The sequence below is a fragment of the Hyperolius riggenbachi genome, chromosome 7, assembly GCF_040937935.1.
Source record: "Hyperolius riggenbachi isolate aHypRig1 chromosome 7, aHypRig1.pri, whole genome shotgun sequence".
Taxonomy (NCBI): domain Eukaryota; kingdom Metazoa; phylum Chordata; class Amphibia; order Anura; family Hyperoliidae; genus Hyperolius; species Hyperolius riggenbachi.
Window position 1 is genome coordinate 223,120,236 of NC_090652.1, and position 16,235 is coordinate 223,136,470.

General features: G+C 43.5%; 1 protein-coding gene across 4 annotated transcripts in view; it reads right to left on the reverse strand.

The window, feature by feature from the left end:
* Positions 1 to 16,235, reverse strand: part of LOC137524864 (UDP-glucuronosyltransferase 1A1-like) — a 227,004-nt gene that overhangs the window by 84,415 nt on the left and 126,354 nt on the right. The gene's annotated exons all lie outside the window — the stretch shown is intronic.

Genomic DNA, 16,235 nt, shown 5'->3' on the forward strand with positions numbered 1-16,235 from the left:
CAGGGGGGGGGACAACTGACACTGCAGTGAGGGGCCCAGGACTTCTGGGGGCCCTGCCCCCCCTTAAAGCGCAGGAAGGGCCGCATGTGCTGGCTGCGGGCCTGTGGCTCACTAACCAGCACTGAGTGAAGAGTGACATCAGCGCTTGAATGTGGGGAGCAGATGAGTGAACCCGCTACAGCGAACTTCCCTTCCTATACTGGGGCACCACCTATATCTGGCTACAGGCTACCTATACTGGGCCACCACCTATACCTGGCTACCTATACTGGGGCTGGAACCACCTATACCTAGCTACCTATACTGGGGCACCACCTATACTTGGCTACCTTTACTGAGGGCACCACCTGTACCTGGCTACCTATACTGGGGCACTCCCCATACCAGGCTACCTATACTGGGGGCAACTATACCAGGCTACCTATACGGGGCACCACCTATAGTTGAATACCTATACTGGTGCACCTATACTGGTCTTGCTGGCCTATACTGGGGCACCAGCTATACCAGGCTACCTATAATGGGGGCATCTACACCAGGCTACCTATACTGGGGCACCACCTATAGCTAGCTACATATACTGGGGGAACCTATACCTGGCTACCTATACTGGGGGCACCTATGCCTGGATACCTATACTGGGGGCACCTATACCTGCCTGGGGCAGGGGGACAAGCTGAGACAGAAAGGGACAAGAGGTAACACAGGGGGATAAAAGAGGCACAGGGGGAACAGAGGCGGACAAAAGAGGCACAGGGAGAAAAGAGATGAGACGGGAACATGAGGTCACACAGAGGGACACAAAAAAGGCACAAACTGAGGTGAGACCTAGGGGGACAAAAGAGGCACAGGAAGAAAAGAGGGGGACAAATGAGAACGGATAAAGGATAAGAACGGACCTACAAGTCTCTATCTCATTTGTTAACCAGGGACTACCTGTATTTTGCTAGTATTTGGCTCCACCCACAACATGGCATGGTCACGCCCACTTTTTGCCGCATCACGCTGTGCATGCCGCTTTCTTCAGTGTCGGAGCCATACACATTTTTCGCCACAGAGCACTTCGCACACGGGGTTGGGGTGGCTAGTGGGCGGGCATAGCAACCAGTGGGTGGGCCCAGGGAGGGGGGGCCCAGGCCTGATGATGTGTGAGGGGCCCCAAAATTTCTGATGGCGGCCCTGGTTACTTCGGTTACTTCGGAAGTTACAAATGATTGCGGCATCTCATTGATGCTGGCGATCTTTGACACGGGGACTGTGTCAATTCCCATTCATTCATCTCCCCTGTAACGATTGGTGACACGAACAAGCACGGGAGCGAGCGGGAGTGCGCGGCAGCAAGGGACGAGTATTTATGTCCCTGCAAGGTAAAGTGGTGTTTTGCAGGGATGTAGATTCTCCTCCCGAAGGAATGGAAGTGGTTAAAATTTTCAATTTTCGTGATAGTGGTCCTTTAAAGTAAACTTGAAGTGGTGTGTCTGACATGATAAGATAAACATATAGGGCCCGTTCAGATCACAAATGCGGATGGCCACGCGTGCGGAACGCGTGCGGACCGCAACGCGTACAAACGCACTCCATCCGCGTTTGTGTGCGTTGCGTTGCTGATCCCATCACTGAAAAGTGAATGGGACAGCCGCGCGTTTTGACAAAATCTGCGTGCAGCATGCGTTCCCGGACCACACAGGTCCGGAACGCATGCAGTGTGAACATCAGACAATGCACTCTATGCACTGTCTGATGTCGTGCGTGTCGGCCTCCTGCACGCGTTTTCAAAACGCGGCTGGAAACGCGTGCAGTCTGAACGGGCCCTTACACATATGATAGCAGCCATACTAAGAAATTACATGGCGCCCCCTTTCATTTTCTAATTTTCCAGTATAGGAAGAGTTAAAAAAAACGTAAGTTGTTATCTATGCAAAAGAGCTTCACTGTGTTTGTCCACAGCTTGTTAAAGTCAGTCCTGTTTTCTAAAGAGCAAATAGAATCTTGAACAGCCAAAAAACAGCGAGAGACAGCTTGATTTAAGGCTTTACTACAGGAAAGTTGAAAGGGTCATTCGTTTTGCTTACTTTACAGTTTAAAAGGTTGAGTGTGGATTCCAAACCTCAACTGTGTGTGTTAAAAATAAAGCTATATAACTGAAAATAAAAATATGGGACTCTTTTACTTGCTACTAATGTCCTATTTATTATCCGTACTACACATATAATTCATTATCTCATAAGTTTATCTTTACTTCAGTTTCACTTTAAAAAATGCAGATATTCTCTTACCTGATTCACTTTTTTCTTTTTTGCACAGCTATGTCCTCCAACGAAGAACATATTTGGCATCAAAGGTTTAACAGACTCCAGTATAAAATCATATTTGTAGAGCCATAGTTCAGCCTGACTTAAGAGTTGAAGTAACTTCACTTCTTTATGTAAGAAGTGAGAGGCCATTGCACTATATTCTGTCTCTATTTGCTGGCAAACAAAGAACTCTAAAGAGTGAATGAAAAAACTTTTCAAACGCTGCACAAAGCCCACCTGATCCTGGTTTAAATGAGAGTCATATCCCTGTGGGCACTTAATGGCTCTGATGTCCCAGTCACAGGGTATTGATGAGAGAAAGTAAATGGATCGGAGATGGAGGTCCTCTGCGAGGATGGGACCACAAGGAAAAAAAGGATCCATGACAGCAATAACAAAATGCTCTCTTTCCAAGAACCTGAATAACTCTTGGTCAGCCAGGAGATCCTGACAGGTTTGAGATAAAACTGACGCAGTGTACTTCATTCTTTTATATTGTGTGTTAAGAGTGCTGAGTAATTTGTCCATCAGAGACAGGCCAGTTTGAGGTTCCAAGTCTATACGCAGTCCAGATTCGAGAAGGGGTGCATTGTACATCTTCACTGTTATTCCCTCAGCAGAAGCCATAACCGTCCTATCCCTGGGAATCACCAGCACTACCTCGTGTCCATCCTGTTGGATTTTCTCCACCATAGGTCGCATGTCAAGCCAAGTGTCAGTGTTCTGAGCAATTACCAGTACGTTTCCACTCTCTGCTAACGTGGCAAGATACAGAATGCAGACGATATAGAGAAACAAGCAGGAACGAGTATCTGCTGCCATGTCTGAGTAGTCTGAACTCCAGACAAAGAATTACTCTCAAATAGGTTTCCTCTATATTTGGTTTTCAGTGAGTCAAATAGAACAAACAGTGTTAATCTATATAGGTGCCGTGCACTCCCTTCTATTGCAACAATTTATCATAGTGTGCCATACTAGCTGATAACCGAAGTGAAAGCAAGTGCAGAACAGCTTGGTTAAAGCCAAATATCATGAATGCTAATTCAACAAAAAACGATGGTACGCCTTCAAAATAATTCCGGGATTTTTCAAAAATGTCTAAATGCATTTATTTCTTAAAAATAACTGCAGTTGTGTGTCCACTGCTTGATTCTGGAAGCCAATGCCCTCTAGATAAGCAGAACCTTTCTGTTTACGTCACTGAATACAATCACATGCACTTAGTGATCAAACAGTGATGTGCCGAAAGGAGCCATAGATTGAGAGACATAAGTTCACAGTACAGGGAGGAATAGATTTGGGTCCAAACAACAGTCCCGTGGCACAGCCCGCAACGTTTCCAATACCCCATAGGTTGGTGGCCCTGGCCCATATGCAATTCCCTTTTTAACCTGAGTTTTCTCCTAGGAGATAATTTTAAACTTGTCAATAAAATCCATTTTAATCCACCAGAAAGCAAGAAAATACTCAAATTAATTTAGATGGTTCTTTTTCACTTACTTTTTGGTACTTTTTTAGTTGAAAAGTGCTGAAAAGTTATTTTAAATCGAAAATGAAAAATCATCTCCTAGGAGAAAACTCAGATGAAAAAGTGAATTGCATATGGGACCCTGGCCCCTATGCAATTCACTTTTTCTCCGGAGTTTTCTCCTCGTTGACATTTTCACACTTTATTAATAAAATTCATTTTAAGCCACCAGCAAGCAAGAAAATACTCAGAATAATTTTGACAGTACTTTTTCACCTACTTTTGGCATTTTTTCAATTGCAAAGTGCTGAAAAATGATTTGAAACAGTTGATAAAAAATTATCTCCTAGGAGAAAAGGCAGGAGAAAAAGTTAATTGCATATGGCCCCCTGTCTTTAAAGGATCTGTTGGATCCATTTAGAACCAGAAAAGTCCTTGCTAAATGTTCTCTTCTTGGAAGGCAGTTTCAGGCTGTATAAAAAAAATAGTTGTTCCCCAGATTTATTATAATTAGTGATGGGCAAACAATTCTCCTAATTCGCTAGTTACCCTCACTGTAAACGCAGAACTTAAAGAGTTCCTATTTTATAATTTATGTTTAGGATGATTTTACACTGGATTTGTGGGAATATTGCATCGCACAGCAAATATAAAGCTTCACATGACCCTGAACTACGGTGCGGCAACAGGGTCATATGCATTTACCCACCCCCTAGCTAGTGACATACTCATTGCTGGGCAGGAAGTACGTCACTGGGATTCATGTCAGTCCATGCGTGTGCACCGCATTGCTCTCTCATCATGCACACTGCCTGCATCGCCCAATGACTTGCATTACTGCATGATGTGCGCAGTAAGCACGGCTCAAGTGGTAACATGCTGCAGACTTTGCATCAGATCGGATGCTTCCAGCACATTGTATCACACCGCATTAATGTAAAGTTTCCTGCTGCTGGCACCTGCCAACCCTTGCAGCTCTGACATAGACTTTACATTAAAGGCCCACTATCCTGAAGATTTGTAAAATTCAAAAACACATATAAGATGTATGTTTCTTCCTGGGTAAACTGCACTATAAATTACCTTTTTCCTATGTTGCTTTCAATTGCAGTGAGCTGTACAATTATGACAGATCTGACAGGTCCATCTCTTCATGGGGGATTCTCAGTATTTAATTAATTCTTTACAAAAGCAATCCCTGTAAAGGCTCTATACAGAGATACCAGCCAGCCTTCCTACTCATTTGCACACTATTTTGGCAGTTGGGCTGAGCAACAGCCATTCAGCAAATTCAGCAAATGCTTTTGAAAATAAAGAAAATCCTGAGAATCCCTGTGAGGAAATGTACAAGTCCAAAACCTGTCAGCTGTGTCAGATTTTAATTGCCTACTGAAAGTGACAGCGACATAGGAAAAAAAAATAAATGTAAAGTGTATTTTTTCTGGATTAAATGTGCATTTCATATGTATGAATTTAAACGTTTACACATTTTCAGTATAGACGTCCCCAACATTTTAAAAATTATAAAATAGGTACTCTTTAACCACTTAACGACCGCCCACTGCACAGGGGCGGCCGGAAAGTGGATCCCGCAAGGACCGCCGCATGCACAGAGGCGGCGGTCCTTGTACGAGCATGGGTGGAGCGATCGCGTCATCCGTGACGCGATCCTCCGCCGGGGATCGATGGCCGGGGATTTAGCCTCCAGCTCGCCGGCCACTTAGCAGCGCCGGCGTGCGGAGGAATACACGTCCGCATAATTAAAGCGTATAATAGGCTTTGTAATGTATACAAAGCCTATTATACAGGCTGCCTCCTGCCCTGGTGGTCGCAGTGTCCGAGGGACCACCAGGGCAGGCTGCAGCCACCCTAGTCTGCACGAAATCACACTGATCTCTCCCCCCTGCCCCCTGATCGCCCACAGCACCCCTCAGACCCCCCCTGCCCACCCCCCAGACCCGTTTGCACCCAATCACCCCCCTAATCACCCATCAATCACTCCCTGTCACTATCTGTCGACACTATTTTTTTTATTCCCTAAACTGCCCCCTGCTCCCTCCTGATCACCCCCCACCCCTCATATTCTCCCCAGACCCCCCCCTGTGTACTGTATGCCTCTATCCCCCCTGTAATAACCTACTGCTCACCTGTCAATCACCTGTCAATCACCCATCAATCACCCCCTGTCACTGCCACCCATCAATCAGCCCCTAACCTGCCCCTTGCGGGCAATCTGATCACCCACCCACACCAATAGATCGCCCGCAGATCCGACGTCAGATCACCTCCCAAGTGCATTGTTTACATCTGTTCTCTACCCTAAACACCCACTAATTACCCATCAATCACCCCCTATCACCACCTGTCACTGTTACCCATCAGATCAGACCCTAATCTGCCCCTTGCGGGCACCCAATCACCCGCCTACACGCTCAGATTGCCCTCAGACCCCCCCTTATCAATTCGCCAGTGCATTATTTACATCTGTTCTTTCCTGTAATAACCCACTGATCACCTGTCAATCACCCATCAATCACCCCCTGTCACTGCCACCCATCAATCACCCCCTGTCACTGCCACCCATCAATCAGCCCCTAACCTGCCCCTTGCGGGCAATCTGATCACCCATCCACACCAATAGATCGCCCGCAGATCCGACGTCAGATCACCTCCCAAGTGCATTGTTTACATCTGTTCTCTACCCTAAACACCCACTAATTACCCATCAATCACCCCCTATCACCACCTGTCACTGTTACCCATCAGATCAGACCCTAATATGCCCCTTGCGGGCACCCAATCACCCGCCTACACGCTCAGATTGCCCTCAGACCACCCCTTATCAATTCGCCAGTGCATTATTTACATCTGTTCTTCCCTGTAATAACCCACTGATCACCTGTCAATCACCTGTCAATCACCCATCAATCATCCCCTGTCACTGCCACCCATCAATCACCCCATGTCACTGCCACCCATCAATCAGCCCCTAACCTGCCCCTTGCAGGCAATCTGATCACCCACCCACACCAATAGATCGCCCGCAGATCCGACGTCAGATCACCTCCCAAGTGCATTGTTTACATCTGTTCTCTACCCTAAACACCCACTAATTACCCATCAATCACCCCCTGTCACTGCTACCCATCAGATTAGACCCCTATCTGCCCTTAGGGCACTCAATCACCCGCCCACACCGTCAGAACGCCCTCAAACCCCAGCCCTGATCACCTCGCCAGTGCATTGCTTGCATCTATTCCCCCCTCTAATCACACATTGAGACACCCATCAATCACCTCCTGTCACCCCCTAGCACACCTACCCATCAGATCAGGCCCTAATTTGTCCCGTGTGGGCTCCTGATCACTCGACCAAACCCTCAGATCCCCCTCAGACCCCCTTCCGATCACCTCCCCAGTGCATTGATTGCATCTATTTTCCCCTCTAACCACCCCCTGAGACACCCATCAATCACCTCCTGTCACCCCCCTAGCACTCCTATCCATCAGATCAGACCCAACACAACCTGTCATCTAAAAGGCCACCCTGCTTATGACCGGTTCCACAAAATTCGCCCCCTTATAGACCACCTGTCATCAAAATTTGCAGATACTTATACCCCTGAACAGTCATTTTGAGACATTTGGTTTCCAGACTACTCACGGGGCCCGTAAAATGCCAGGGCGGTATTGGAACCCCACAAGTGACCTCATTTTAGAAAAAAGACACCCCAAGGTATTCTTTTAGGTGTATGACGAGTTCATAGAAGATTTTATTTTTTATCAAAAGTTAGCGGAAATTGATTTTTATAGTTTTTTTTCACAAAGTGTCATTTTTCACTAACTTGTGACAAAAAATAAAATCTTCTATGAACTCTCCATGCACCTAATGGAATACCTTGGGGTATCTTCATTCTAAAATGGGGTCACATGTGGGGTTCCTATACTGCCTTGGCATTTTAGGGGCCCTAAACCGTGAGGAGTAGTCTAGAAAACAAATGCCTCAAAATGACCTGTGAATAGGACATTGGGCCCCTTAGCGCACCTAGGCTGCAAAAAAGTGCCACACATGTGGTATTGCCGTACTCAGGAGAAGTAGTATAATGTGTTTTGGGGTGTATTTTTACACATACCCATGCTGAGTGGGAGAAATATCTCTGTAAATGGACAATTGTGTGTAAAAAAAATCAAACAATTGTCATTTACAGAGATATTTCTCCCACCCAGCATGGGTATGTGTAAAAATACACCCCAAAACACATTATACTACTTCTCCTGAGTACGGCGGTACCACATGTGTGGCACTTTTTTACACTCTAAGTGCGCTAAGGGGCCCAAAGTCCAATGAGTACCTTTAGGATTTCCCAGGTCATTTTGCGACATTTGGTTTCAAGACTACTCCTCACGGTTTAGGGCCCCTAAAATGCCAGGGCAGTATAAGAACCCCACAAATGACCCCATTCTAGAAAGAATACACCCAAAGGTATTCTGTTAGGAGTATGATGAGTTCATAGAAGATTTTATTTTTTGTCACAAATTAGCAGAAAATGACACTTTGTGAAAAAAAACAATTAAAATCAATTTCCGCTAACTTGTGACAAAAAATAAAATCTTCTACGAACTCACCATACTCCTAACGGAATACCTTGGGGTGTCTTCTTTCTAAAATGGGGTCATTAGTGGGGTTCCTATACTGCCCTGGCATTTTAGGGTCCCTAAACCGTGAGGAGTAGTCTTGAAACAAAAATGACCTGTGAAATCCTAAAGGTACTCATTGGACTTTGGGCCCCTTAACGCAGTTAGGGTGCAAAAAAGTGCCACACATGTGGTATCGTCGTACTCAGGAGAAGTAGTATAATGTGTTTTGGGGTGTATTTTTACACATACCCATGTGTGTAGTGTAGAGTGTGAGAAATATCTCTGTAAATGGACAATTGTGTGTAAAAAAAATCAAACAATTGTCATTTAGGCCTCGTTCATATATTCTGCGTTTGGTGTGCTTGGGAAACGCATCAGAAAACGCATGGACAAAACGCGTACATTTGTACGCGTTTGTATGCGGTTTTTAAATGCGTTTGTGTGCGTCTTTATTTAGTATGCGTTTTTGGACACCTGGACATTTCTCAATAAAGGTGTGTTAAAAAAAATTTGTTTTTTTCTTTTCTTGATGTCACTTCCTTTCTGTGTGGGTTTTGTAGGAAGTGTGAAGGTGATAGGAGTGTGAGAGATGTCGGCTTCACCCCTCACTCTCCCAGAGGCTGCTGCGCTGCGTCCTCCGCGCTTCCTGGTCGCCATCTTGAGAGAGAAAGGAAGAGGAAGTGAGTCACGTTGTCCATCCCCAAACGCATCGCCAAATACGCATAAAAAAACGCATGGTCATGCGGCCATCTGCGTTTCCATTGACTTTCATTGCTATGCGTTTGTTCGCGTTCCGCACACATATGCATGCATCTATGCGTTTCAAAAACGCGTACGTTGGAAACGCATAGATGTGAACGAGACGCATAGCAATGCATTGTTTTTGCCCTGCACTAAAAAAACGCACACATCCGCAGTGGGAAAAAACGTACAGCACCGCATTTGATGTGAACGAGGCCTTACAGAGATATTTCTCCCACCTAGCATGGGTATGTGTAAAAAAACACCCCAAAACACATTATACTACTTCTCCTGAGTACAGCAGCCTAACTGCGCTAAGGGGCTCAAAGTCCAATGAGCACCTTTAGGCTTTACAGGGGTGCTTACAAATTAGCACCCCCCAAAATGCGAGGACAGTAAACACACCCCACAAATGACCCCATTTTGGAAAGTAGACACTCATTTTGGAAAGTAGACACTTCAAGGTATTCAGAGAGGGGCATGGTAAGTCCGTGGCAGATTTCATTTTTTTTTTTTTGTCACAAGTTAGCAGAAATGGAAACTTTTCTTGTTTTTTTCTTGTCACAAACTGTCATTTTCACTTGTGACAAAAAATAATATCTTCTATGAACTCACTATGCCTCTCAGTGAATACTTTGGGATGTCTTCTTTCCAAAATGGGGTCATTTGGGGGGTATTTATACTATCCTGGAATTCTAGCCCCTCATGAAACATGACAGGTGGTCAGAAAAGTCAGAGATGCTACAAAATGGGAAAATTCACTTTTTGCACCATAGTTTGTAAACCCTATAACTTTTACCCAAACCAATAAATATAGGCTGAATGGGGTTTTTTTTAATCAAAAACATGTTTGTCCACATTTTTCGTGCTGCATGTATACAGAAATTTTACTTTATTTGAAAAATGGCAGCACAGAAAGTTAAAAAAATCATTTTTTTGACAAAATTCATGTCTTTTTTGATGAATATAATAAAAAGTAAAAATCGCAGCAGCAATCAAATAGCACCAAAAGAAAGCTGTATTAGTGACAAGAAAAGGAGCCAAAATTCATTTAGGTGGTAGGTTGTATGAGCGAGCAATAAACCGTGAAAGCTGCAGTGGTCTGAATGGAAAAAAAGGGTCTGGTCCTTAAAGAGGAACTCCAGTGAAAATAATGTAGTAAAAAAAGTGCTTCATTTTTTACCATAATTATGTATAAATGATTTAGTCAGTGTTTGCTCATTGTAAAATCTTTCCTCTCCCAGATTCACATTCTGACATGTATTACATGGTGACATTGTTACTGTGGGCAGGTTATGTAGCTGTTTCTAGCTGTTCTGGCTTTACAGACAGCTGTAAACAGCCATTTCCTGTCTGTGAACATTGTTACATTGTGGCAGTTTGCCCAGAGTACCGCGGTACCCAGAGCTTCTTGTGGGAGGGGTTTCAGCACAAAATCAGTCATACAGCGCCCCCTGATGGTCTGTTTGTGAAAATCATTATATTTCTCATGTAAAATGGGGTATCAGCCACTGATTGGGATAAAGTTCAATTCTAGGTTGGAGTTTCTCTTTAAGGGGGGTAAAGCCTACGGTCCTCAAGTGGTTAAGATTCGCAGATAAATCCTCTGCAAGATGAGGCTAATAAGTTTGATGTTTTTATATTTTGTAAATATGTATTAAAATATTTATCGAACATCTATCAAGACAATTATTTTACACTGTAAACATCTAATCCTTAGAAAATTTCCAATAAAGAAGATGATTAAAATTAGTTTTCTTGGCTGAGTAATCACTGTCTCTCAAAAAGTTACTGTAAAAAAAATCCTCAGACGTGAACTGTTATGTGTCAAAGTCAGGTATTATTAACAGAAATCAATCCAAGGTGACCGTGTCTTTTCAAATGATGGTCTATTGTCCCATTTCATGGCTTTTATACTCTTGTACAGGTAGTCCCCGACTCCCCAGTTAACGAATGATATAGGGACTGTAGGTTCGTTCTTAACCTGAATCTGTTCTTAAGTTGGAACATTGTGCCATCTCTGTCCCCTGTACCTCCTCTGTGCCCCCTGTGTCTCCAGTGTCCCCCTCTGTGTCACCTCTGTCCTCTGTACCTGCTTATACAAGTTTAAAAGCCATTTTTTCTTTGAATTTTTTTAAATCAATTTTCTCAAAAACAAAAAGTCTAATTTGGAAAAAAAATTTGACTTGTTCCCATGGAAACACAGAATCCATGCCGTTCGAATCGACAGGTCGTTCGTAAGTCGGGCGTTTGTAAGTCGGGGACTACCTGTATATCATATTTGTGGTTTAGAAGAATGTTTTGAAACATAAAAATTGTTTACCTCAACACAGGAGGGAATATACTCACCTCATCAAGTGCTGAGATTGGTCAACTCTTAAGTGTACTTGTATTTGAATGTATTACATGTACTATATGTTATTACAATCCCTCTTTAAAGGATACCCGAGGTGCCGTGACATGATGAGTGTATGTATATTGCTAAGTATACAAATAGCTAGTAAACAAGAAGGTAGCTGTACTGTATATACTCGACTATAAGTCTAGAAATGTAGGTCTGATTCACTTCATAAAAGTATAGGGGTCGACTTATACACGAGTCACAGGCAACACTGATCAATGTGTATACTAATAGTGACATTCCCATTTGCAGCAATGTACCCAGTGGTAAGTGATACTTTCTTGATAAAGGAAATGCCAAGAAACACAGGTCTGGAAGTCCTGGCCACAACAATTAACAAGGAAAGGGGCAGAGGGGAAATACTGAGCTGCAGGAAGGAAAGTGAATCATTACTGCACTTGGGGGCCTGGCGGAGGTATTGGCTGCACTTAAGGGACAGGAGGGGTCAATGGCTGCAATACTGTATGCAATGCAGTCATTATCCCCTCCTGGGACCCAAGTGCAACCATTAACTTTGCTGGGTAGACTTATACTTGAGTCAATAAAAAATTCCAGCTTAAGAGGGTTGAATATTGGAGTCGACTTATACACGAGGTTGACTTGTATTCGAGTATATATGGTAGGTTGACACTTCAGTGTAACACCATATGCGCAGAGCTGTGCACAAGTGGCTCTGTGGTGCGCACTCCTCCTATTCAGCCTCACTAGCGTGCTCAAGCAGTACAGTGGGTGCAGAGGTAAACAGAGAAGATGTGAACCTGGTACTGCTGTAAACGCTGATTTATTAATACAAAAGTATAAAATCACAAGTGCAGTATTGCAAACATGATAAGATGGATGGTACACATACCAACATGGGAGGAGGCACAGTGATGGTGGTGGGTGCTGGGCACAGGATGCCCGACGGCCGTTTCACGCAATGCTGCGCTTCTACAGAGGCTACAGCAGTGCCAGCTTTACATCTTCTCGGTTTACCTCTTTATACAACTAACTAGGCTGTCTTTTTTTCTCTGCCTGAAAGAGTTAAACATTTAGATATGCAAGTAAGGCCTTGTTTACATATAGAATCGAAATCGCAAATGCAAGCGTTTTGCGATTTTGTGCGTGATTTGTTTTTCTTACCTCCTCCCGGCACTTGCCTGCACTCTGCGTTTTTTTAAAGCGCTTTTGCAGAGCGATTTTTCAATTCACTACCTGACGCAAGTCAGGAGGTTAACACTTTGACCTGGAAAATAATGTATTTATTCTTAAAATCGCAAATGCAATTGCCGCACAAAGCGATTTTTTTGAGCGTTTAGCACTCTTCCTATACCCTCCATTAGACCAAAATTGCCCCAAAAATGGTACAGGCTCAAAACGCGCTGATATGAACCTTCTCACAGAGATTCATTACACAAGCGTTTTGTGGGCGATTTTGATAACCGGCTGCGCTTGAAAAAAAGATGAGAACACGCCCTAACAGTTTCTCTCAAGTATGGACTTGGTTCGGCTTTAGCTTAACCCTCACTGATAAGGAATGACAGCCATAAAACACTCTCCTTGCTGAGAAAAGCTTCAGAGAGCATGGGATAGATAAAAAAGGTAAATAAGACACAGAACATTTATATATTATATTTTCTCCTGGTGGACTCAAAGCGCCAGAGCTGCAGTCACTAGGGCGCAATCTATAGGCAGTAACAGTGTTAGGGAGTCTTGCCCAAGGTCTCCTCACTGAATAGGTGTTGGCTTACTGGACAGAAAGATTCGAGATTGAAACTCTGGTCTCCTGCTCATATATATTAGCTTCTAGGACACGAAAAGACTGTGTCAGCATAGGAGACAGTTCAACATTAAACATTCTTTCCTTAGTTGATACAGAGAAAATAAAACTGCAGTATTTCAAAATAAAAAGTCATTTTTAGGAGTAGGAGGACAGATACAATTGTTTATCTCATCAGTTTACTTTCACCTCAGGTTTCCTTGAAGCTGGATTTACACTTAGATACATTGCATTGAGTTGCATCCCATTGCAGAAGCTTTTTTCAGTGGGATGAAACGCAACGTGACACAACTCAATGCAACTCAACGCAGCAACTTGATGCAACACAACTCAAACCTTAAAGCTGGTACACACATACGAGGACTGTCAATACTTCTGGGGCAACAGTTCAGGGAAAAGTTCTGTATAGATGCACCACTAGCGACTAGCCTAGAGGCTAGAGATGTGTCTGTTACTGTGGAAGAGGTGGATGAGAGATATGCATGAGGCTTCTGGTGGGTGGGGTAAGTAGGAGAACAATGCACATGGCTGCCAATCAGGTGTCAGACATTGGTAAGATCCACATTTATTGAAGAAATAGGGTGATAACTAGAGGTATGAGACACATCTTCTCATTAAAAGCTTAATTTGAGACGCTTTGGATCACCGAGATATGTGCAGCTTTATCCTCTGGAGGCAATGCAGACACCTGGCTGATGCTATCAAAAGCCGATGTAAACACAGCCACCAAATCATGCTTTAAAAAAGTAAAATATTCCACAGTGAAACCATCAGGCCCTGATGCTTTCCTTGATTCTAGACCCTAAACCACCCCCAAAAACTCTACTTCACTAATGGGCTTGTTAAAGCGGAATATACGGTAACCCTGCATTTCAACTTTGCTCTAAAACATTATTCACAGTATATTATATGCAACCAGCATTTTTTTTTTTTACTAGACCAGCATTGGAAGGGTTACACAGGGCTTTAAAGTTCCTGGAGATTTCTGCAGAGGCATCGGAAGCTGAAATAGATACATTTTGTTTACATAAATGTATCTAAGTGTTGAATGTGACTCATCTCTCTGACTGAGAAGGAGCTTGGAGGACAGCCAAAGAGTGTGTAACATTTATCAATAGATACATATAACTAGATAGAATGTAACAATCTGAACTTCTGCATATCTCTCCACGGAACTTTAAACCTCTGTGTTTACCCTTCCAATGCTTGTCTAGTAAAAAAAAATGCTTTTTGCATATAATATGCTGTAAATAATATTTTAGAACAAAGTTGAAATGCAGGGTTATATTCCGCTTTAAGCATACTAATTTGCTTGGTGGATACCGGCGGGACCCGATTCTGGTAAATAAATTCCTCTATATTACCCTCGGAGACTACCTGGCTGGCAATATTGTATAACCTAGAGTAGTAGGCCCAAAAGCCCCGGCAATCTCCTCAGTTGTGTGCACTCTGCGGCCCGGGGGAGGCAGAGCTTTGCACTGTAGCTCTGCCTCCAGTCGCGCCAATCTCCGCAGATCCCCGCCCCTCTCAGTCTTCTTTCACTGAGAGGGGCTGGGAGAGGCGATGATCTGCAGAGATTGATACGACTAGAGGCAGAGTACAGTGCAAAGCTCTGCCTCCTCCAGGAAATGAGGGGAGAATTTTGCCCTGGGGATTTTGGGGTGATACAACCTCGTTGTGCCGTGCTGTTGCGGTGAATTAGCTCTGGTGTTAATGCTTAACATATGTGGGGCTCGATTCACAAAGCGCTGCTAACCCAGTTAGCATGCCTAAAAGACTTTAGGCATGATAACCATTGCACCACGCTGGTGAAAAGCCAGTTTAGGCATGATAAGTTTAGGTGTGATAAGTTTAGGTGTGATAAGTTTAGGCGTGATAAGTTTAGATAAGTGTAGATAGTGTGCAAAGTCCCGCATGCAAAGCAGCGCCATTAAACTCTATTCGAAGTGCACCAAACTTTGCTAGCGTAAAACTTTTGATCAGCTGTGCACTGCGGTGCAAACGCAGTTGGTGCTTAAACTTATCATGCCTAAACTTATCACACCTAAACTTATCATGTCTAAACTTATCACACCTAAACTTATCACACCTAAACTTATCATGCCTAAACTGAGTTTAGGCGTGATAAAGGGCTTTTCACCAGGGTGCTAACTGTTAGCACCGCTTTGTGAATCAGGCCCGTGGACATTAAAAATAGAAAATGAATTTGGCTTCAGACTCTTTTTGAATCTCAATTGATTATTCATTCTATAAAACTCCAGGACCTTCTTTTAGGCATTCCTAGCTTCCATCAACTTTGATAGACTGGCCTCCATTTGAGATGCTTTATGGTCAAGCTGATAAATAACATCTAACACAGATCAAATTTGTTTATCCTGCTCCCTCTATGTTCGCACCCCGTGCTGGATCAACGCACCCCTCATAACACACTTATGTGTGTACCAAACATTATTTCAGAAACCACAGTGGAGAAAGTTCCTGTTTTACCTGATCATTTTTGTAATGCTATCTCTAATTATTTGCGTCTCACTGACCATACCAACCCCTCAGCCACCTAAAACGATGTCAGGTTTTATTACTATTTGTTACTCTGTTGAAGGGATATACTTTTCATTTACTATGCTTGGAAATACAACTAGAAATATTGAAAAATCCTACCAGCAGAATACAAACATAAACAGCAATAATCACCAGGGAGAAGAACTAGTTTTTCACAGACTACCAAATTTAGCGACAGTACAAGAAGTAAGAGGTAATGGGATGTATTCACTAATGTCCAGTAAGCAAAATAACATGCATAAAGTATTACTGCACAAGGAGTAGAGGAGAGTACAATACATTGCATGCAATGCATTACGCTCAACTAGGCTTTATTTTGCTTACCGCATTTAGTGAATCTACCCCAATGTCCAAAGAGCATAAGCTGGCTTGCACA